Source organism: Lissotriton vulgaris, chromosome 6 (genome assembly GCF_964263255.1).
Source record: "Lissotriton vulgaris chromosome 6, aLisVul1.2, whole genome shotgun sequence".
In the NCBI taxonomy this organism is placed as follows: Eukaryota; Metazoa; Chordata; class Amphibia; order Caudata; family Salamandridae; genus Lissotriton; species Lissotriton vulgaris.
Genome location: NC_141694.1, coordinates 1,009,435,759 through 1,009,460,578, shown reverse-complemented (window position 1 = coordinate 1,009,460,578; position 24,820 = coordinate 1,009,435,759). Strand labels below are relative to the sequence as shown.

Genomic DNA, 24,820 nt, shown 5'->3' with positions numbered 1-24,820 from the left:
CCCCTGCACCCTTGACAAATTCGGTATTTACCGATTCGGTAAATACCGAATCGGTATTTGAATTGAATCCTATGGGCTTCAAGGCCCATAGGATTCAATAGCAAATACCGATTCGGTATTTACCGAATCAGTAAATACCGAATTTTTAAGGAATCGGTAAAAAATCCAGATGTTGGTACCTACATCCCATTTACCGATTTTGAAATACCAAATCGGTAAAATTCGGTAATATTCAGTATTTCAAAATCGGTAAATGTGATTTACCTACATCTGGCCCGTAGTGCGATAATTAAGGATAGCAGGGGAGAGGGCAGTCCCATTTTTTGCAATTTTCTCCATAGTAATGGTTGATCTACCTTTTTGAAGTCTGTTGACAAATCTATGAAAGCCATGTATACGTTTGAACTACGAGAAATTGTATATTTCTCCTCAATTAGTTTCAACATGGAGATATAATCTAGGGTGGAATGAATTTTTCTAAAACCTGCTTGTTCAATAGGGAGGACCTTCTTCTCCATCACCCAGTCCGTGAGATGATCGAGGATACAACGTGCAAATATTTTCCCTGCCGCATCCAATAAGGCTATTTGCCGGTAGTTACCTGGATGTGTTCTAGGGCCCTTTTTGTACAAAGCGATTAGAATACTTCCAGACCAAGATGGTGGTGTCTTCCCCTGAGAGTAGCAAAAATTAAATAGTGGAGCTAGATAAGTGGCCCACAGAAGTGGCTCCTTTTAAATTACCGTCACAGGAATTTCATCAGGACCCATTGCTCCTGTTTTGATAACGGGGCAAGATGGCCGCCGTGACTCTGTAGAGAGAAGTCGCACTCTATACTCTCTCCCTTCCTAGGATGATGGAGTATTGGTGACCCCAGGGATGTGGTTTCTGACTGACCGTACTTCCCTGGATACAGCTGATGTACTTATCCCGGTCTGGTTGAGGGGATCGTGGGAATCCCCTGTAATAGTAGTAAAGAGGAAACTGACAGACTGGCTTAGCTGTTGGAGAGGTTTTCTAAACGGCATGAAAGTATTCCCAAAGATGTCCCAAAGATTGAAAGCGGATAAAGATAAACCTGCAGCACCAGGATCGAGTAAATCTTCAGGCGCCGCTATGAGAGAGGGGGCTATCCCAAAGACAGCCCCTGCAAGGAAAGCGTTGGATCTACCGAGCCGTAATATGAAGATTACGCCAGTAAAGCAGCAGGAGAAGAAAGTAGAAGCGGGACCTGAGACCCGATCAGCACTGCACAAATTGGTAAAAGAGAACGCACCAGACGGGAAGCCCCAGCGAGCGCATGCAGCGCATGGAATTGGAAGGGACCAGAAGAGGCAAGCGACTTTACCTGAGTCGTTTACTACGAAGATCCCTCTGGCGATCCCCCGCATAGAGCTCCCCGCAGACACACAGCGGCAGAAGGGACAGCAGCCGACAGTTACCGGCGAGCAGAAAGAGACAAACGCGGAAGCAGACGCCGCAGACCGCGAGGACGCAGGCAGCGGCAGCGAAGCCTCGGTTGCTAGGCAACAGAGAACCAGCGTTGGAGGCGGTATGGAGAACGCGGAGCAGCAAGCAGAAGCTCCAGATGCCGTGAGAGGTGAGCAGACGGAGTCAGCGGCGGGTACAACAGTGGAATACGAACCGGTCAGTAACATTGACAATAGTAATGCCCCTAAACAAACTATAACTATAAATATAAATAACGAGCTAATGCTAGACGCTCTTTTGGCAGTAGAGGCGGAACTGCCTGATAATCGCCTGAAGACTACTGAAGCAAGCTGGGGTAGCACGCAGAGTCTAACGGAGCAGCAGGGGTCACAGCACGGGCTCTGTCTGGTTCAAGACTCAGGGAGAAATAATAAAAGCCTTGACAGAAGCGCGAGGGGAGGCTCACCAGAGTTTTTTTCGGTTAATGAGGGAACAGACTCATCAGAACTAAGTGAGTTGGAAACAGAGGAGGGGGAAAGTGGGTCCGAATCTACTCCCAACTCAGACATTAGCAACTGTCCCAGTGAATTAGGTACAAAAAAGAAAAAGGGTACTTTGGGAGCAAAGACAAGAAGTGGAAGAGGCTCAAGAAGCAGTATGTCTAAGAAATTATCATGGGACTACGCCGCTACTTCAGAAACCTACAAAGAAAGTGAGCAGGAAAGAGGGGAAAAGGAGGGAAAGCAGGATAACCAAAGGGTAACCTTAGAAATGTTGTTTGGAACCCTGAAGCAGATGCAAAAGGAGGCAAGGACTGAGAGCAGAAGGGCGAAAAGAGACACGAAAAAGCTGCAACTATCATTAAGGAAAGTAAGCAGAAAGCAGGAAGAGGTCGAGGAAAGAGTGTTACAAGTGGAAGAGAGGACTAGTAGGGTGGAAGACGAAGTGACTGATTGGCAGACTTTTAAGACGGATCAAGAAAAAGTGGTGGAAGACCTCCAGTGGAAGCTGGAAAGCTTTGAAAATCGTCAAAGAAGGAACAATGTGAGACTTTTGGGGGTGGAAGAGGGAAAAGAGGGACAGGATCCTAGAGGGTATGTGGTTAGGATCTTGGAAGAGGCCTTTCCTAACTCAAAATGGCAATGGGATCTGGAGGTGCAAAGAGCACATAGGGACCCACTGTTCAAGAAGAAACCCCGGGGAGGGCAGGAGAAGGAACTCCCAAGAGCAATGTTGGTCTTTTTGGGTAATTTCCTAGCAAGACAGGAGATAATCGACAAAGCTAGGCCTGATTCAAGAATTACAGTGGATGGTAACACTTTTTTCTCAAGGCCAGATTTTTGCCACGTCACCGTGGAAAGAAGGTGGAAATTAAGACAGATGATTGGTCCTTTCCAGAAACAGGGGGCAGAAGCATACCTTCTGTTTCCATCTAGATTAAAAGTCATCAAGAACGGCTATGTCAAGATGTTTACATCTGAGATAAAAGCAGCAGAGTATCTGGCAGAAGTCACAGAGAGAAATAAAGGGAAGGAGAGGGGTGCAAGAACCAGTACCCTATCACAGTCTCCCCGGAGAACTCCACCAAAAACTCCATAAGGAAGTTAGATGGTAGTGCCATTTGGTTCAGATGGCACTATCAAATGAGTTGTTGAAAGGATGGGAGAGAGTAGCGACACTGCAGAGTTCGGTCGGCTACACATAGGCCAGGATTGGCCTATTTGCCTGTAGCAAGGGGGGGGGGGGCTTCCAAGGGGTGGGGGGCAAGGGGGGGATGGGGGAGGGGGGAGGGGAGGGGAGAGACATACAGGATGGGTATGGGCACAGTAGTGGTGTGGCAAAAGGAGGTAAAAAAGGCTTTATGTCAAAAAAAAAGGCTGTAGGGGCTGAGGCGCACAATAAAAGGGTAACTATTAATCTCGGCTGGTTTAAATGGGAAATGGTAATGTCAAGAATTACTAATGTCCTGTAGAATTGTATCAATTAATATCTGTGGTCTTAATGAGATTAATAAGAGGTTAAAAACAGCGGCACTGTTAAAATCTTTTAAAACAGATTTAGTGTGTATTCAGGAAACACATATAGAGGGGACAAAGGCCTGTTTACTTGACCAATTAGGCTTTAAGGTGTTGGCAAAAACCAATCAGAATACTAAAACAAGAGGAGTGGCGATACTGGGCAGGAAACAGGATATAATAGTTAAAAGAAAGCTGGAGGATAATTGGGGGAGGTGGGCCATAGTTGAACTACTGTTTAGGGGGGAAACTCTTACACTTGTCTCAGTCTATGGCTCTACCGGAGATGATCCAGATATTTTACAATTTCTAGACACTGAACTTGCTCGTTGGCCTGAGCCTATTATACTATGTGGTGACCTGAATATTCATGATTTAGATAGTAGTTTTTTAGACCCTAAAAGGAGGTACGTAGGGAGGAAAAAAAGAACCTATAGGGCTCTAGTAGACTTGGTAAAGAATAACTCTTTAGAGGATCCCTGGGTACATTGTCATCCGAATCTCAACGGGAGTACTTTCTTCTCAGCACCACACCAGATTTTAGTCAGGCTGGATTATTTTTTAATAACAAGAGGGCTAATAGCAGATGCCAGGATAGAAAGAGAACCGAGGATCATTTCAGACCACAGCCCACTTGTATTAGATGTAAATATTGGGCAAAGGAGAAATAAGGAGCCAACACAGTGGACCTTTGATAGAGTACTCTTGCAAGATAGTGAATATAGGGAAAGGATGGTGGCATGGATTAACGAATTCTGGACAATCAATAGAGGTACTTCATCGCCAGGAGTTGTGTGGGATGCTTTTAAAGCTGGTATAAGAGGAGAGACCTTAAGCTATGTTATCCGATTACAAAGAAGAGAAAGGGAGGAACTGGAAAGAAATAATGAAGCACTAAGGGAGGCTGAGGAGGAGCTTATGTTGGCCATACAAGCACATGCGCCAGTGGAGCAGAATCTGTTAAAATTAGTTGCCCTTAAAGCTGTAGCTATGGAAGGGATGGCAAAAAAGACGGTGGAGAAATATTTAGCCAATAAAGAAAAGGCATATGAACTTAGCGAGAGGGTGGGGCATATTCTAGCGGTGCGAGCTAGACAGAGAGACGGGATGGCTGATATTAAGGAGATGAAAAACAGTCGCGGGGATAAAGTTAAAGATACGGAGCAGATTAGGGAGGTTTTTAGGCAATATTATATGGAATTGTATAAGGCAGATGGACATGGAAGTGAGGAGGATATGCAGGCGTACCTGAGGGATATTGAGCCATCTCACCTGGAGGAGTCAGACAGAGTTGAGCTGGAAGAAAAGTTTAAGGTGGAGGAATTTGTAGAAGCACTGAAGGAACTGCCATCTGGAAAGGCTGCTGGCCCAGACCAGATCCCAGTTGAATTTTATAAGGTATTTCAGACTCCTCTGCTAGAGGATATGTTTAAAATAATGGAGCTGGCACAACTGGGTGAAACTGTTCCATGTTCCTGGGGTGGCGCAGACATCATAGTTATTCCTAAGAAAGGTAAACCGCCAGACGTCCCAGGCTCCTACCGGCCCATCACTTTGATGAATGCCGATGCAAAGGTGTTCTCAAAAATAATGGCAAAAAGACTCTCTAAGAAAGTCGAATCCTTAGTTATACCCTCTCAGCACGGATTTATTCCAGGGAGAGGGACAACTCACCACACCAGGCAGGTTATCACGGCATTCGATGCTGCAGATATTCTGGAAGAACCTATGGCAGCAGTGTTCCTCGACGCCGAAAAGGCTTTCGATAGGGTCTCATGGGGATATCTGTGGGAAGTTTTAAGGTGGCATGGCATAGGACCAGGCTTTATAAAGGCTATGCAAACGCTATATATAGCACCTACGGCCAAGATAAGAATTAGTAGAGGTTATACAAATGCAGTTAACATTCAGAGAGGCACAAGACAGGGTTGCCCCTCTTCTCCCTTGCTGTTTGCTTTGTACCTTGACCCTTATATTCGCAAACTGGAGATGAACCAGCAAATATTGCCATTGGTAATAAATGGGCGCAGACTTAAATCTTTAGCTTATGCGGATGACGTCGCTATTTTGACTCCAGAACCAGTAGCCGCCATTAGGGCAATTGAATCGGAAGCTGAGATTTTTGGCCAGTTCTCTGGTTATAAGCTGAATACAACTAAGACACAGATAGTTAAAAACCAGTGGGCAAGATGTAATGATGAAAGAGTGACAAGTACAGCATCCTATTTAGGGGTACAAATGACGGCAGAGATAAGTAAAATTGTGGAGAATAATATGGATCCCTTGATAACTCAAATGAAAAAAGACTTAGATAGAATGAACAATTTGCACCTATCACTAGTTGGCTGTACAAATATTATCAAAATGCTGATTTTACCAAAATTTCTGTATATATTTAGGGCGGTACCATTACTGGTTGAAGCCAGCTGGTTTAATTGTATAGAAGCTATATGCAATAGGTTTATCTGGGCCCAAGGTAAAACCCGGAGAGCATATAGATACATGACTCTTCCGAGAGAAAAAGGGGGGTGGGGGGCACCAGACTTTCGTTTGTATTATATGGCTTGTGTGCTGCAGTATATCCAAGGTCTTATTGGTGGAAGCCCTGACGATGATAGAATCCAGAAAATGTCTACAGATGTGTATGCTGTAACCCTTGGGGTAAATGCAGAGAATTGTTTTTTAAAGTGTATTGATTACAGTTATTTCAAGAGGACCAAGTTTAAAACTGTTAAGGCAGCCGTTACGACATGGAATGCATTTTTGAAAAGGGTAAAACTTGGGAGATATAACAGATATGTTTTATTAACTAACAATAGATCACTACCAAAAGATATTTTTGGAGATCATATTATGGCAGAATGGGCACTGAAGGGGGTTACACAAATTGGAGACCTGTATGCACAAGATGGCTTTATGCAATTTTCAGAGCTGAGAGGGAAATATGGGTTAGATAACAGGGGATTTTTTAAATACCTACAGGTCAGAAGTTTCCTCAATAACAAAGTCGGGGGTCCTGCAGGCTTTAATAAAGTTGGTATATTGGAAAAAATAAAACTGGCAGGAGATTGCACTATTAAAACGCTCTATGCAGCATTGGTGGAAGGTAAGCAGGATGACTTAGATAAATTTAGTAAAAAATGGGAAGACAAATTGGGCATTGATCCAAGATGCTTTTATGATTCACTGAAATTTGGAGCAACGATATTATGCGCTGCCCCGCTGCAATCGCAGCATTATAAAACATTGTACTCTCTGTACTTTACACCAGCAAAGATTGCTAAATGGGGTGGGAATCAAGGAATCAATTGTCCTAGATGTAATGAAGTGGAAGCAGACAGCGTACACATCTTTGCTTCATGCCCACAGTTAAGAACTTTGATTAGGGGAATTGAGGGGTTTTTGGCGAACTCATTGGATATTACGATAACACTTACGCCAGCTTTGGTTATGTTAGGGGTGAGTGACGATGTGCAGACAAATTATCCCGAATATGCTGAATTCCTCTTTGTGGTAATGGCTGTCTATAGACTAACATTAGCCAGGGCATGGCTCGATAAAAACCCTCCGAATATGCAATGCTGGCTGGCAAACACTCTATATGCGTATAATATAGAGGAAAAAATTTTTGCCCGGAAGGGTAGGGGTGGAAGACGGTTGGGGAGAAGAATCTGGGAGCCATTATGCAAATGGAAAGAGGGTCAAAGAAGGAATAACTAGGGGTAGAGGGAAGTACTAGTCTTTAGTTTTGAAGTTAAATGTTTGTTTTGGGCTTCTAACAGCATTGATCTCAGTTTATGTTTTCTTTTATTTTTCTTTTAGAAGATTGATATCTTGGTGTACTTTGTGTTTGGCCATAAGTCTACTGTATTTTGATAATCAAGACTTGTTGTATCGGAAATGCTCATAATTATTTGTTGTAATAAAGAAAATTACAAAATAAAAAAAAAAAAAAAAAAAAAAAAAAAAAAAAGGACCCATTGCTCCTGAGGATCTCATTTTTTAATAGATCCAGCCACTTCATTAATTGAATGTACATAATTGGATTCAGAGGTTTTAATCAGATCGGGTGCCGCAGTGATTGAACTGATGGAATAAAAATTCGCAGACTACAGTTCTAACAAATTAAATTTCCATTTCTCTTCTTTAATTGGAATAGGGAGAGATTTCACTCCTGTGCCACAGCAGTCAGCGATTATTTCCCAATACCTTTTGGAATTATTTTTTGAGGTCGCCTCTTTTAGCTTCATCCATACACCATCGTCCTTTATTTGTCTTAGGGAGCGTTTTTTCCTCTGTCTTTTCCTCTTTAGTAGGTTTATTAAATTACTTTGTTCGCATGAAAAATACAGGAACTGGACCCTCACTAATTTATTTATTTCCCAATTTATAGTAAGCAATGGGTTAAAATGTGATCTTTGTTTAACCCCTTCGCTGCTAGGCCTTTTCCCCTCCTGTGCTGAGCCCTTTTTTGGCAATTTGGGGTAGTGCGCGCTTAGGCCCCTGTAACTTTTTGACCACATTAGGTATCCACGCCAAATTTGCGTCCTTTTCTTCCAACATCATGTGGATTCCAAAGGAGCCCAGGGTTTCTGGATTCCCTTGGAGGGGTCCCAGAAAGTAACCAAAATATAGTGATTTTTTGGTTTTTTTCAGAAAAATGGGAAAAACGGGCTGCAAATGAAAGCCTCTGGGTTTTTCCCTAAAAAAGTTATCAAAAAAGGGTTTGTGGGGCTGAAATCTCCATTTTCATAGCTTTCAGGGAATGACAGTCTTTTGTCAGAGAACCGACATTTTTCACACAGTATTGGCATTTTTCTGTGACATAGCCTATTTTTGCTATTTTTAGAGCTTTCCACCTCCTTCCAGTTAATGGTAGAAAAGAGTTTGAAAGCAATAATGGATCCTGGAATGCTGTACATTTTCGAAAAGTACACAAAATTTTGAATTCTGAAAGGGGTCATTTGTCTAAATCCATGAAGGTTTCTTTATAGAAACTAACAGTTAAATATCGAAAAAATTGAAAATTTGTTAAAAAAAAACAGCCTTTTGTCTCAACGTTTTCACCTATAACTTTTTCTAATTTTGAGAGCTCTTGGAAATCAATATACCGTTACATCCGTTAGACCTTCCTGGTTGTGGGGATATATAGGACTTGTAGTGTCACCAAGAACCCGACGAACCCAGATCCAAAAACTGAGCAGCAACTTGCAATGGTATTTTTTCATTTACCGGGTATAGAGCACTTTGTTTTGGAAAATGTATACATGAAAAAATCTGTATGAAAGACACCTATGTATTTCTGAATTGGGTACAAATTATAGAGTTCAGAAACAGTATATAATTGCTAATTTTCAAAATTGGGAATACTCATACTAGCATGAGAATTATTGGTCATTTTTCAAAGATATTTTTTTTTAAACACAATGTGTTTCATTGAAAGGGAGAAATGCATGAAAGCTCAATGGGTAATAACAGTTAATTTACAAATCTGAATTACCCCAATTCTCCCGATAAAAATGGTACCTCACTTGTGTGGGTTGGCCTTGTGCCTGCGGCAGGAAACGGCGCAAAATGCAACGTGCTCACACCTAAATTTTGCAGTTACAAATTGACCCTTTTTTGGCAAAGTGCCTACCTGTAGTTTTGGCAACCTAGCTCTGCCGGCACCTAGGGAAACCTTGCAAACCTATACATTTTAGAAAAGTAGACACCCAGGAGAATTCAGGATGGGGTGACTCGACTGCCTACCCGCAGGTTTTGTTACCCAGAATCCCTTGCAAAGCTAAGAATTTGACAAAAGAAACACATTTTCCTCACATTTCTGTGGAGGAAAGTTCTGGAATCTGCGTTGATCAACAAATTTCCAGCCACCCAGTGTTTCCCAAGGTCTCCCCCAAAAAATGGTACCTCACTTGCGTATGTAGGCATAGTGGCTGTGACACGAATCAGCGCAAAACGCAACATGGTCGCACCTCAATTTCCCAGTGAAATCTTGCGCTCTTTGGACAAAGAGACTACCTTTAGTTTTTGCGCCCTAGCTCTACCAGCATCTAAGGAAACCTAGCAAACCTACACATTTTTGAAAAGTAGACACCCAGGGGAAATCAGAAAGGGGTGACTCCTCTGCCTACCCCCAGGTTTTGTTACCCAGAATCCCTTGCAAAGCTAAGATTTTGACCAAAAAAACACATTTTCCTGACATTTCTGTGGTGGAAAGTTCTGGAATTTGCGTGGATCAACAAATTTTCACCCACCCAGCCTTCCCCATGTCTCACGGAAAAAATGGTACCTCACTTGCGTGGGTAGGCATAGTGGCTGCGACATGAAACAGCGCAAAACGCAACATGGTTGCACCGCAATTTTCCAGTGAAATTTTGAGCTTTTTGGACAAAAAGACTACCTTTAGTTTTGGTGCCCTAGCTCTGCCAGCACCTAGGGAAACCTAGCAAACCTACACATTTTTGAAAAGTAGACACCCAGGGGAATTCAGGAAGGGGTGACTCCTCTGTCTACCCCCAGTTTTTGTTACCCAGAATCCCTTGCAAAGCTAAGATTTTGACAAAAAAAACACATTTTCCTGACATTTCTGTGGTGGAAAGTTCTGGAATCTGTGTGGATCAACAAATTTCCACCCACACAGCGTTCCTCCATGTCTCCCGGAAAAAATGGTACCTCACTTGCGTGGGTAGGCATAGTGGCTGTGACATGAAACAGCGCAAAGCGCAACATGGTCGCACCTCAATTTTCCAGTGAAATTTTGAGCTTTTTGGACAAAAAGACTACCTTTAGTTTTTGCGCCCTAGCTCTGCCATCACCTAGGGAAACCTAGCAACCCTACACATTTGTGAAAAGTAGACACCCAGGGGAATTCAGGAAGGGGTGACTCCTCTGCCTACCCCCAGGTTTTGTTACCCAGAATCCCTTGCAAAGCTAAGATTTTGTCAAACAAACCACATTTTCCTGACATTTCTGTGGTGGAAAGTTCTGGAATCTGCGTGGATCAACAAATTTCCACCCACCCAGCGTTCCCCCATGTCTCCCGGAAAAAATGGTACCTCACTTGCGTGGGTAGGCATAGTGGCTGCGACATGAAACAGCGCAAAACGCAACATGGTCGCACCTCAATTTTCCAGTGAAATTTTGAGCTTTTTGGACAAAAAGACTACCTTTAGTTTTTGCGCCCCCTAGCTCTGCCAGCACCTAGGGAAACCTAGCAAACCTACACATTTTTGAAAAGTAGACACCCAGGGGAATTTAGGATGGGGTGACTCCTCTGCCTACCCCCAGGTTTTGTTACCCAGAATCCCTTGCAAAGCTAAGATTTTGTCAAAAAAAACACATTTTCCTGACATTTCTGTGGTGGAAAGTTCTGGAATCTCCGTGGATCAACAAATTTCCACCGACCCAGTGTTCCCCCATGTCTCCTGGAAACAATGGTACCTCACTTGCGTGGGTAGGCATAGTGGGTGCGACAGGAAACAGCGCAAAACGCAACATGGTCGCACCTCAATTTTCCTGTGAAATTTTGAGCTTTTTGGACAAAAAGACTACCTTTAGTTTTTGCGCCCTGGCTCTGCCAGCACCTAGGGAAACCTAGCAAACCTATACATTTTTGAAAAGTAGACACCCAGGGGAATTCAGGATGGGGTGACTCCTCTGCCTACCCCCAGGTTTTGTTACCCAGAATCCCTTGCAAAGCTAAGATTTTGTAAAAAAAAACACATTTTCCTGACATTTCTGTGGTGGAAAGTTCTGGAATCTGCGTGGATCAACAAATTTCCACCCACCCAGCGTTCCCCCATGTCTCCCGGAAAAAATGGTTCCTCACTTGCGTGGGTAGGCATAGTGGCTGCAACAGGAAACGGTTCAAATCGTACGGTGGTGAATTTACAATAACCAATAGCAACATTACCTTTTTTTTGGGGGGGGGGGACTGAGTTTTTGGACCCGGGCTCGGCGGGCATCTTTGGAAAGTACCAAACCCAAACAGTTCTGAAAACTAGACACCCGGGGGAGTCCAGGGAGGTATGGCATGCGTGGGTCCCCCAATGTTTTCCTACCCAGAAATCCCTGCAAACCATAAATTTAGGTTAAAAAAACAGTTTTCCAAACATTTTTGCGTGGGATCTCCGTGTCGGCACAAATGTCCTACCACCCAGCGTTTCCCTTGTTCTCCCGAGTAAAATGATACCTCACTTGTGTGGGTGGGCCCAAAGCCTGTGTCTAAGGCAGTGGGGCTTAATTTGTAAAACTTAAATACTACTTTTTCAAAAGTCATTTTCGGACTGTTCTGCTTTGGGGCACCCACACAAGTGAGGTATCCTTTTACTCGGGAGAACAAGGTGAACGCTGGGTGGTAGGACATTTTTGCCGACACGGAGATCCCACGCAAAAAAGTTTGGAAAAGTGATATTTTTACCTAATTTTAAGGTTTGCAAGGAGTTCTGGGTAGGAAAAAATTGGGGGACCTACGCATGCCATACCTCCCTGGACTCCCCCAGGTGTCTAGTTTTCAGAACTGTTTGGGTTTGGTACTTTCCAAAGAATACCACCGAGCCCCGGGCCAAAAACTCAGGTGCCCCGCCCCCCCAAAATCAAGGTTGTTTTGCAATTGGCTATTGTAAATGCACCACCGTACGATTTGAACCGTTTCCTGTTGCAGCCACTATGCCTACCCACGCAAGTGAGGTACCATTTTTTCCGGGAGACATGGGGGAACGCTGGGAGGGAGGAACTTTGGGTAAGCCCAGTGATGCCACGCTTTCCAACACAAACATTGATGAAAAAATTGATTTTTTTAACTAATATTGAGGTTTGCAGGGGATTCTGGGTAAAGGAACGTTGGAGGATCCACACAAGCCATAGCTCCTTGAAAGCACCTAGGTGTCTACAATTCAAAAATGTATGGTTTTGATAGGTTTCCCTAGTAGCCCATCAATTCCAGACACATACACACATACTGGTTGGATTTGGCACGAGGGCAAGTGATGGTTCAGTATATATAAGAACATTAACAAGAGATTTCCCAAAAATGAAATGCACTTTCAATTACATGGACAAAGAAACTGAACCAATGACTTGCAGCTCGTGAGCTGTAAAGCCAGCGTCAAGGCACCAACCGCTTTACAGGCCATTCACACTCCTTTCATACCTGAAACAAAGAAAAACAATCACACCACCAGGCACAAAAGGAACACATCACAACATTTACCAAAAAAAAACACAGAGCACCCTTACTGAAAAATATTTAAAAAAAAAAAAAACACAGCAAACAAGTCCTCAAACACACACACTGGTTGGATTTAGCACGAGGGTGAGTGAAGGTTCAGCATATACAATTCTATTAGCAAGCAAATTCACAAATAATGAAATGCACTGCTAATAATTGAGAGAACGAGAAACTGAACCATTGACTCACAGCTCGTGAGCTGTAAAGCCACGACAAGGCACCAACCTCTTTACAGGCCATTCACACACCTTTCATACATCTGACACAAACAAAACATTCACACCGCCAGCCGCAGGCCCTTCACATCAAAACACTCACACCAACAGACAGCGCCATTCAAGGGCCCATCACATTCACACGCCCACATTCCAGACACAGCAAATACGCAAATTGATGGACTGGGTGGAGTGGCACTCAGCTAGCACTGTGTGTAGTGACCATCAGAAAGTAAATACTCACACACCGCCAGCCAAGCGCAAGTCCACCAACACCACCAACCAAGCACTTGTCCACACACACCGCCAGCCAAGCACCTACCCTTGCACACAAACACCAAAGCACCATCCATTCACACCGGCAGCCGAGCACCAATCCTTGCACACAACCAGCAAAACACCATCCACTCACACCGCCAGTCAAGCACCTAACCATGCACTCCGCCAGCCAAGCAAAAATTCACGCACCCCCCAAGCACAACTCCAATCCATGCACTATGCCAGCCAAGCACCAGTTCACGCACACCACCAGCCAAGCGCCATCCACTCACACCACCAGCCAAGCACCTAACCATGCACTCCGCCAGCCAAGCAAAAATCAACGCACCCCCCAACACAACTCCAATCCATGCACTATGCCAGCCAAGCACCAGAACACGCACACCACCAGCCAAGCGCCATCCACTCACACCACCAGCCAAGCACCTAACCATGCACTCCGCCAGCCAAGCAAGAATCCACTCACCCCCCCAGCACAACTCCAATCCATGCACTATGCCAGCCAAGCACCAGACTACGCACACCACCAGCCAAACGCCAGTCCACGCACACCGACAATCCAAGCACAATGCTGCACACAGCACCATCGAAATTTAGACTTTTTTTAAGATATACCACAAATCAAATGAAGAAACTTACAAATCTGCTAACACAAATTCAAAAACTAAATGCTGTGCACTAATGCACACCTTGAAGCAGACTAAAAAATATTACAGAATACAGACCAGACAGTACACTTACAAGCTCAATGAAACTCCCAAAACTTATTTTGTGTGTGGTACGATTTAAAACAAGCTGGCACACACAATCTAGGTTTTGAAGGACAGTCAGGGCAGTACAAACGAGACTCCCTCCGCACTTCTCTTCGCCAACAGACTCTACATCTTTTAGTGGCATTGTCTTTTGCAGTTGTGGGAGGAATGTATTCTGGAAAGTGGCGATTTTCAGTCTAGCCACTTCCTCCACCACTCCAAATCTTGGGACACTTGCCTGTTCCATTAGTACAAGGCTGCCTATTATAGTCTCCTGAAACTTAACAAAAGGCATCTTTAACTCAGGACAAGATTTCTGGAACACAACGAAAGCATTAAAGGATGCCAAGTGGAAAAGATGAATAGCCAACTTCTTGTACCAAATGTAAGACTTTCGAAGAGCAGCATAAGGTTCCAACCTCTGATCTACTCTGTCAACACCACCCATGTACTTATTGTACTGTAAAATGCACACAGGTTTACGCACTTCAGCACGCTCACCCCGAACAGGCAGAGCTTCAGTGCTTTCATCATGGATTGTAGTCAGCATGTACACATCTCTCCTGTCTGAAAACTTCACAGCTAGAAGATTCCCACATCGCAATGCAGTAGACTGTCCCCGCACAAGCCTTTTGCAAACAAGTTCTATTGGGAAACCTTTCCGGTTACTGCGCATCGTGCCACAAGCAACAGTGCCCACTTTGGCCAATTCCTTGAACAAACGCACACTAGTGTAGAAGTTATCTACATATAAATGGTGGCCTTTGTTAAATAATCGTCTACCTAGTTCCCACACAATTTTCTCAGTCATTCCAAAAGTGGACGGACAAGCAGAAGTGTTAATGCTGGAATCCTTACCGGTGTACACCCTGAAATTATAAACATATCCAGTCTCACTGTCACAAAGCATATACAGTTTGATTCCATAGCGTGCCCTCTTACTAGGAATATACTGCCTAAAAACCAAGCGGCCCTTGAACAATACCAAAGACTCATCCACAGCTATTTGTTTTCCAGGAGCAAAGATCTCAGAAAAACGATCAACAAAGTGATCAAGGACAGGCCGAATCTTAAAAAGACGGTCACAATCAGGGTGATCGCGTGGCAACGCTAAATCATTATCAACAAAATGCAACATGCGAAGAAGAAGCATATACCGATCACGAGTCATAACTGCTGGAAATATAGATGTTGCCATCAAGGGACTAGTGGACCAATAAGAAGACATTGATGGCTTCCTTAGCAAGCCCGTCAAAAAAATTAATCCCAAAAACTTCTTCATCTCTTCAACATATCTGGGAGACCAATGGGTAGCTCTAGAATGGGGCTTAAGGCTGGCACTGTGGTCCCTCAAATACTGCTCTGCATACAAATTAGTTTGCTCCACAATCACTTGCAAAAACTCATCGTCAAAAAACAACTGAAAAAATTGAATTGGCAGAAAATTGTCAGTATTCACTCTACACCCTGGAACACCAGTGAAGTCTGGCAATTCCGGCTGCACCATGCCAGGGGCAACCCAGACATCATCACTAACATCGGAAGAAGAAGCCACCCTAGCCTGCAGCCCAGATGCCTCTTGCTGCACTACATCAACGGGAACACTTGCATCCCCAGCTGCCTCTTGCATCTCAACATCAACAGAAGAACTCGCCTCCCCAGATGCCACTTGCTGCTCAACAACAACAGAAAGACTAGCAGCACCAGATGCCTCATACTGCTCTACAACAGGAAGACTAGCAGCACCAGATAACCCTTGGCGAACCACAGCAATGTGAAGCCTTTTGGGCACACCCTTTACCACACTTGCCTCTTCCCGACGAGAAAAACAGGGAAACCTTGAGGACCTAGGCTGCCGCTCAGATGGCTCTTGCCTCTCTACCGGCACATCAATGTCCCTCTCTACCACAGGCACTTCATCAGCACTAGAAGAATCATCATCCGATGATGATGATACCATGCGAAGAGAAAACTCACTGCCTGAATCTTCTGCAAATTCCTCATGCTCCGAATCGGAGTCAGTGTCTGGGCCATGCTCAGAGGAAGTCTCAAAAAGCAAACTAACAACGTGCTGAGCAGTCATTCTGCGAGCAGCCATTATCCTTACTATGCAAGAAGACTACACACACAAGTGAACAACAAGCTACACTGTGCAAAGTACGAAGTAAACAAGGTAGAGTCTTCACACAAAGATCAATACACTTTAAAAACAATTCAAATCTAACCAAATATAAGAACACTCACCAGCACCTACTCTGCTGAAACACAGCAAAAAGAAAGGAAATCCCACTAGAAAGAAAAAAAAGTATAGATTAGACAAAGTACACATCAAGCAGCAATACAAAAAAAAAGTTAACAATCAAGAACCACAAAGCCACACAAACAGCGATAACTAGACTTTTCATAAAAACACATTCATCTAGGGAAAGTAGTACAAAAAACATTTACTTACCAAGCACATGCAACTACACAAGCTGCAAAACCAGCAGTAACTGAACCACAACCTACACCAATACAAACAGCAAAAGCCTGGATCAAAAACAAAGAGGAAATAAAAAAATTAATACTACATTTCACAAACAACATAACAAATGAACAAACAACACACACATTTACCCACAAAATCACATCCACACAGATGGGCCATCAAAAAGGGCAAAACGGACAAAAGTACGGGTTGATTTGCCCACCGGGGGGGGGCAGAAAATCTAAGTTAAAAATCCAACCCACCAGGAAGCAACCCTTGCAAAAAGGGGTCACTTCCTACAATCTAAAATAAAATCCCTGGTGCTAGTGGGGGCATTTCCACCGCACAAACGCAATGCTGTGCGCAACTGTGAGGCTGGAAAGAGACATCAGGAGAGAGGAAAATCACTTGCCTCTCCCCTGATGCCTCTTTGCGGCCCCACACCCCCCAAGACTCTCAAAAATAAATTAACACCTCCAGGCGCAGGAAGCAAATGGCTTCCCGACCGCCTGGGAATCCCTGAAGATGTTGACGCGTGCTGTGCGCGCTGACGTCATCAGGGATTCTCATGGGGAGGGGGGTAACAGAATTACTGTGGATAACTGTGATGCTGGACAGAGGCACTTGCATCCTTCACTTTCACAAGCTAAATCCAAAAACAGTTCCTATCACCAGGAGCTTCTTTCACCCCATCTGCTGCTCTCATCAGTCTGTGACCATTCATACACATAAGAGGCATGTGAACACGCACAGAAGACCCCCGTTTGGCCCCGCCCACCAACTAGCGGAGTGCACCATCTTTCCTAAATTTACCCACTATGAAGGGCAGCTCACTCAAGGAACCTGTGCACACATCGGTGCGATGGCATAGTAACACACACGGTCACTGGAGACAAAGCAAGCGCTCGAGTTGCAGCACAAATTCAGGAAAACATTCATCAGCCCAAAAACATGTGTGACCTTCCCACTATGGTGGACAGCTCACACAAGGGATCCCTGCGCACATCTGTGTGATTGCATAGTAACGCACACATGGACACTGGAGACAAAGATGGCGCTCGAGTTGCAGCACAAATTCAGGAAAATATTCATCAGCCCAAAAACATTTGTGACCTTCCCACTATGATGGACAGCTCACACAAGGGAAACCTGCGCACATCTGTGTGATTGCATTGTAACGCACACATGGACACTGGAGACAAAGATGGCGCTCTAGTTGCAGCACAAATTCAGAAACACATTCATCAGCCCAAAAACATTTGTGACCTTTCCACTATGATGGACAGATCACACAAGGGACCCCTGCGCACATCTGTGCGATTGCATAGTAACGCACACATGGTCACTGGAGACAAAAATGGTGCTCGAGTTGCAGCACAAACTCAGGAAAACAATCATCAGCCCAAAAACATTTGTGAATTTCCCACTATGATGGACAGCTCACTCAAGGGACCCCTTCGCACATCGCAGCGATGGCATAGTAACACACACATGGTCACTGGAGACAAAGCATGTGTTCAAATTGCAGCACAAATACAAATAAACAGTCATCAGCCCAAAAACACTAGTGAGCTTTGCCTAGGCAGGACAGGTGTGTTATTTAGCCACTTCAGATAAACACATAAGTATAACTAATGAAGGACAGAGGCACTTGCATCCTTCATTAAAATGAGCACTGTAATTGTGATTTAAAAATGACCCCCATCAGCATTTTTCCAACAAAAAACGGCCATTTCCAAACATTAAATGATCGTAAAGACTTTAAAAATAATGTTCCCCCAAAAAGGGGAGCGACCCTTCCCCAAGGGGCCGCTCCCCGAACAACGAAATTGAACACAAAAAAAAAAATGAAATACCTAGCATTCCAGCTGCACGATCGCACGATCGTGCAGCAGGAATGCTCTAAAGTGGCATCGAGGGAAAGGAAAAGCCTTTCCTTTCCCTCGATGCAAGTTTCAGCACAATCCCCCCCCGCCCCAGCCGCAAAACGAACCTGTTTATCAAACGACGCGCAGGAAGCAAATGGCTTCCCTGCGCGTCGGTAAACAAAAGGAACCTCCGGTGACGTCAGCGCGCCTCGCGCGCTGACGTCATTGATGACGCGGGCGGGGAGGGCGGGGGGAGGCAGGGGAAGGTCTTCCCCTGCCATCCCCGCAGAAACGAACAAAATCGGGCAGATTCGGGGGGAGCGCTGGCGCTTCCCCCGAGGGTGGGGCTCATGACGAGTTGGGCTCGTCATCAGCGTGCGAGCGCCCTACTCCATGACGAGCCCAGCTCGTCATCAGCCCCGAAGGGGTTAACTGGAGCATGCGATAATTTACAGGATTAAGCCAGGGAACCTATATTATGGGAAAAGGCTTCAAGTAAATCTAATTGGGCAGGATCGCACTCAACCGTTATTAAGTGCTGCTGATCTCTTATCAGAGCCGTTAAGTACGCTTTTAATTTAGCGGTCGCTTGAGTATTCCAGTGAATTCTACCATTTGTTGCATTGACCCCCACTGTGCTGCCTTTGAAGTTCCAGGGGCCTACCTTAGAACAAAATAATTCAAATTTGGGGCAAATCAACATATGGTCACTAAAAACATTTCCCAGAACTTCCATGTTAATGAGTTTACAAAAGAAATCTGCAGAAACAATTAAATAATCTATAATAGATCTCCCTGTTGGCGCCTTATGAGTATAATTTGCTGGAATATCCTTTTCTAACCTCCCAATAGCAATTATGAGATCTAAACTTCTCAAACCTTCGAGTAATAAGACTCCTCTTTTTCTCTGTCCTGCTTTTATTCGGAAATTGGGGATATTTGGGGCTTTGTTTTTTTTGGTATTAGAGAATACCCTTATACTATGAGATGAAACTTTCAAGTTAAAATCTCCAACTAATAAAAGGCACCTGCAGTCTTCACTTTCCAAGGTAGAAGTTTAATAGATGATAAGAGTAAGAAGTGTGGGGAGGTAAATATGCATTTACGATTAGCGTGGAAACCGCATTTTCCTGGCCATTCTTGTGATCTAGCTGAATCGCCTGAAGTAGGTTAGAGGCATGAAAAAATTCTTTATACGACCAACTAAGGCTTGTACTTAACATAATACCTCCTTTAGTATGACCTCTATTCACAGGAAGCGCAGGCTGGCTCAGCACTATATAATCTTCAGTGGACCAGTTCTTTGTGATCCAAGTCTCTTGTAGACATATTATATCAGCATTCTGCTCTTTCAAGAATAAGAGTTTATTTTTATTAGTGCTTAAGCCTGCTGCATTCCAAGATATAATATTAATATCCTTGCTAGAAAGAGTTCCCACATTTTAGGCCTAAGGGTCTATTTGTATTAAGAGCACCTGCTACCCAACTCCATTTCTTATCTTCCTCCTCTGCAGAAAGCCCATGCTGAGTATTTTTCTCTGTGAGAAGCGAAACCGTCCTACCCTCTTTACCAAGGGAGACCTGCAATATGCTCTCTCTCTCCGAGAAAGGTTTTCCCCTTGTGGTGGTTTCTAGAACGATGTTAGACAGTTATTTTGGACCACTTTTTTTTAATGTTAGCTCCTCTTCTGGTTTTAGAACATCAATGCCAAAACAAGGTAATTTATCACTGTGTGCCATTATCAAGTGGGAGATAGCTTTGGATGGAAATGTAACTCTTGCACCCCTAAGGTTATTATATTTTTGAACCTCAACCAGAGCGATGTCATTGCTTTCGTTCATTTGAAGGCCTGGAATTTCAGCAAAGCAACCCAACAAAAAGGTCCTATTCATATATGAATTGTGTTAAAAAATAAACGAAAAATCCAGGATATTAGGGGCAAGATGTGAATTATTGACTAGGCTGGTTACCTCAGAAATATTTTCATAAGGATTATAAATGACATTATTACCAATCCAAAAAGCAAATACAGAAGTATTAGGGTTCAGGATGCTCTGAGCAGTAGGGGGAACATTTATATCTAATATCACTGCATCTTGGGTAGATTTAATTGTTGCACTTGAGTTCAGAAGAGAGGAACAAGGACCTGCTAGATTGAATTCTGTCCATCTTCCTTCTTCAAAACATTAGACTCCAGGTGTGATGATATATTGTGGATAAGGTTAGGGTTGAAGCGTAACCGTTTTGTCCTTTTTTAGGTCTCGGCCTAGCATAGGCTGCGCTTGCGCAGTCTCGCTTGCAAGATCTCATGTCTTAGAGTAGGGATGCTTGAACCCACCCCTCTTATCCATTGGCTGGCTGCCTAAACGGCGGCCAGCCATTGGAGTCAAGGGTTCTGTGACGTCATTTTTGGTAGCTAAGCCCCGTCCGTTTCGGATTGAGGGGCGTGTTTTTTTCGTTTCTTTCTCTCCTCGAAAAACACGCCCCCCAGTCTGCAAAGGACGAAGCTTAGCTTCCAAAAATGACGTTGCCTCCTCTCCCCCCACCGGTTCTGCATTAATAATGAAACAGTGTCTGCTCTTTCCAGCTCTCTCCGTCCGCATCTTCGTCTCCCTGACCCTCAATGGCTTCGGCGGGCTGTGCATGACCTTCACGTCACTCACCGTAAGTGCAAACTCTCTTACTCGTTACTCAGCCTGTGTGAAGTGTTTACTGACAGAATGACTCTGATCGGAGCGGACAATGTCACAGCAGTGTGTTAAATGCAGAGACAAGGCTCACTGGAGCCTTCCAGCTCTCGAGCACAGGGGAAATTGCCGTGGGATTTAAGGAGGCAAGTACAGCTCCTTCCAAGCGCCTCTCAAGGGCAGAGGACACCGAGCCAGGCAGTACAATGCAGTGCGCATGCGGGAAAGACACTCGGGCGCTCCTAAGATGCACTTCAGCAAGGGGGGAAGCTCATGGATTCTGGTATAGTGCCATAACTTTCACCTCTCTGTTCTCCGCGTTTTTGACCAGAAATCCTGGTGAGTGAATCTCGGAGTAAAGCTGGGCTTCAGTCGCCACAATGAGTGTCGCTAGCAGTGCGGGGGAGCCCCTTGAAGAGACAGCAAAGGAGCCCGCTGATGTAGCGGCCTTTTACCTATCAGGTGAGAGCGGCGCACCCGAAATTCCGTATAGTCACTCACAAATGGAAGCTGCAGCGCGACCTAGGTCATTGTGTGTGATTTACTGTCTTTGTTACCCATTTAGTTTAACTGCAAGTTGTGCTGCTTTGGGGTAGGGCAGTTGGCACAGACGGAGTCCCGCTTGTTACCCAGATGTGTTTATTTTCTAGTCTCACCCTTGGTGTTGCTGTCAGCAGTTTGCAAAGACAGGGGGTTCCAGTGGTCTGCGAGGCGACGTGCACATTTTTTGATTGCAATGGGCGTTCCCTTTTGCTTACTGTGGTCCCTGGTAATGGTCTCGGCCACTCACGAGTGCAATGGATCAATCGTCCACCCAGCATAGGTTCTTGGTGTGGCAGTGAAATCTCAAGGAACCAAAAAACGAGAAGCGTATACAATCTCTGTGCACCGTAGGAATTATGTCAGGGTGATACCAAGAAACGTTTTTTTGTGTGACTGTAGTTACAATTGCGCCTTGTATATCCATTCACCCACTCTCCGCTTTTGTTACACGGATTCATCATACTTTGACACAGCGCCTGATGTGGGTGTTTTTTGCAGCGTGTAGATGGAGAGGGCTATTTCAATCCGCCCCGTTATTTGTGATTATCTGTGGACACATTGTTGCAAATAATCAGCCTGCTTGTCACACTAGAATCGAGAGGCGTTAGTTTATTAACTAGCCTTGCGCTGACCCACAAAGTTGGCGCAAAGCTATATCTTCCTGGTGTGCTAACTTTTACTAACTTATTTACAGACTGACTCTTTATAATTGTAGTGTTTCTTAACGATTGCCTGTGTATCGTTAGTAGTGGTAGCGCATAACTATTTGATAACTATTGCCACGGTACTGGAGAGTCAGGCCTGTGGGATCATGTTATGTTCAGAACCCAGATCCTTAACACCAATCTGTTTTTACGTCCTTTCCTATTCCTATGGCCAAACGCTGTGCTCGTTCTTGCCTCTGTTCCCTGCTTGTGATCGCTGTTTTTTTCTTGCCTCTGTTCCCTGCTTGTGATCGTTGTTTTTTCTTGCCTCTGTTCCCTGCTTGTGATCGTTGTTTTTTCTTGCCTCTGTTCCCTGCTTGTGAGCATTTTTTCTGGCATCTGTTCCCTGGTTGTAATCACTTTTCTTGCCTCTGTTGCCTGGGGCGCTACTGGGCAGAGATGGGCGTGTGGCTGACCTAGACTGAGGGATGTCTGTGTGTGTGTCTGTGTGTGTGTGTGTTGGGCTCTGTGTGTGTGTGTTGGACTCTGTGTGTGTGTGTTGGGCTCTATGTGTGTGTGTTGGGCTCTGTGTGTGTGTGTTGGGCTCTGTGTGTGTGTGTGTTGGGCTCTGTGTGTGTGTGTGTTGGGCTCTGTGTGTGTGTGTTGCGTTCTGTGTGTGTGGGTTGGGTTCTGTGTGTGTGTGTGTGTGTGTGTGCGCGCGCGTGTGTGTGCTTCCGTGAGTGTGGACGTGCGCATCCACAAGACCAGAATAGCCGCGCGTGCCCCGGTCTGTCTCCCTTGAGAGGCATCTCGGTGACAATAGGACCTAAAAAGGGAGTACGAGGGACTTAATCCAAGGCACCCTAATCCCACTAATATGTCACACAAAAAGCCATATTAGTCCGAAAATATTGTAAATTCGGCCTTCTTGTATTGATTACAGGGTGGAAGGTTTTAAAAAAGTTTTTTCCCACCATGTAGTCACTTCTATGGGGCAGCATTTTCCATTACTTTGTTCTACTAGGGCTTTTTATGTGATGCTTACCTTCATGCCTCTAGGTGGAAATAAGTCAACAATTTCTCCACATTGTTGCAAAGGAATGTGGAATTTTTGAGTCTGGGCACAGGCTGGCTCTGAGTGCTGCGTGGTGGTCAGATAGTCTGTGGCGTAGAACTACTTCCTTGAGGTCATTGTCATGTAAATGATTCAATACTTGTTGAATTGAATTCATGCTTGTAGAGATCCTCACTTCAGGTCTCTCTGGGTGGGGGGAATGTGAATTAACTTCATTTTACTATACATTAGATTTAGAAACCGTCAGTATATGAGAGTGGGAAAAAGCGGGAATTACTAAAACATAGATACAATGGGAATACCATAGCAGAACCAGTCAAGATGAAGCCTGTGTGTCGTTAAAGTTGTGTCTCTTTGTATTTGTAGCTAGGATTTTATTGTGGGAGAGGCAATACGTGGAAGAGGCAAGCTCATGTCCAGACAAAGCTAAGATTATCTTTAAAGGTGCCAGACCCTTACTGCCCAAGTTACCAAACATTCTGTGCAGCTGTGTGTCAACTACAGTCCACTAATATTTGAATTTGTATTCAGAATTTCAGAATCCTGTTTCGCAAAATCTGGATTTGCTGATATTTCAGAGTGCACATTGCGTTTAGTACTTGATTAAATCCTCTGAAATGTGTGATTTTCACAAACATGTAGACAGGAAATTGTCACCCTTGGAATGACTTTATGTGTAATCCTATAAAGAGTAGGAGAAACTATGTTTCGAGATATATACATTTCAAGGGAGTGTACGTTAATAGGGTTCCCTCCTGGAAAATGTTTCCAAACAGATTAAAAAGTGAAAGTTATACATGCTAAATGCAATAGGTCTCGCATTTGTTAAAGTTAGAGCGGTTGCTGTTGAAAATGTTTTTTACCTATGTTTTTCGATTTGCAGGGGAGTTCTTATACTTACATAGCACTATTGCCAAAGGTATAAAAAAGCTAAAGTAAAAAAACATTGTCATTTTCAACACCAACAGCCATAACTTAACAAATGCGAGACCTATTTCATTGCAAATGCTTGTTTAAGTTTGGTGGTTCAGAAAACTCCTTAAAAATACATACATATAAACATACATGCAGGGGCTTTCAGTTAATTCTCGTCATCAGTTAGTTTGTTGTACAGTCATTCACACTTTGTTTCCACGCACGAAAGCATGGGACAACGGGTCCCAACGGGACATTTGATCCGCTTGCTCTGCCTACTACGAGTGACTGCATTTTTCCTCCACATGTGCAACTAATCAAAAAATAACGCACTAATATAATTTCACAAATACATTTTGGTTCAATGTACTTAAAATCCACTTCAGTCAGTCATCTTCTGCTCTGCCCCACATTTCTTGTCAATACTTCCTTGGGTTCATGGCTGTCCCTGCCCAGACAGCTTGTTTTGACACATCCCCTCGGGCAGGTCCTCAAATGTGCTTACAAACCCGTCATAACATATTTCACATAAAGATAAAGGTGGTGCTAAAATAAAGGAGTAGCTTTTATGAAAACATTGTTTTCTGCAATATTGTTCCTTAATTGCTGAACATTCATATTACCACGTCTGCGTTATTACATTTGATGAGCAGCTGGCAAGCATATATTTGGAGCTGTGGTCAAGGGCTGAAAGCA

The 24,820-nt window shown here is 44.2% G+C and overlaps 1 long non-coding RNA gene across 1 annotated transcript; it reads right to left on the bottom strand.

Moving 5' to 3' along the window:
• Window positions 1–7,867: 7,867 nt before the first annotated feature.
• On the bottom strand, window positions 7,868–18,227 carry LOC147708348 (uncharacterized). The gene is made up of 4 exons (XR_015296499.1): window positions 16,192–18,227; window positions 15,662–16,125; window positions 11,149–11,644; window positions 7,868–9,231 (listed from the first exon to the last, which is right to left on the bottom strand). It is a non-coding gene; the product is annotated as an uncharacterized LOC147708348 (long non-coding RNA).
• Between the last annotated feature and the right edge of the window lie 6,593 nt (window positions 18,228–24,820).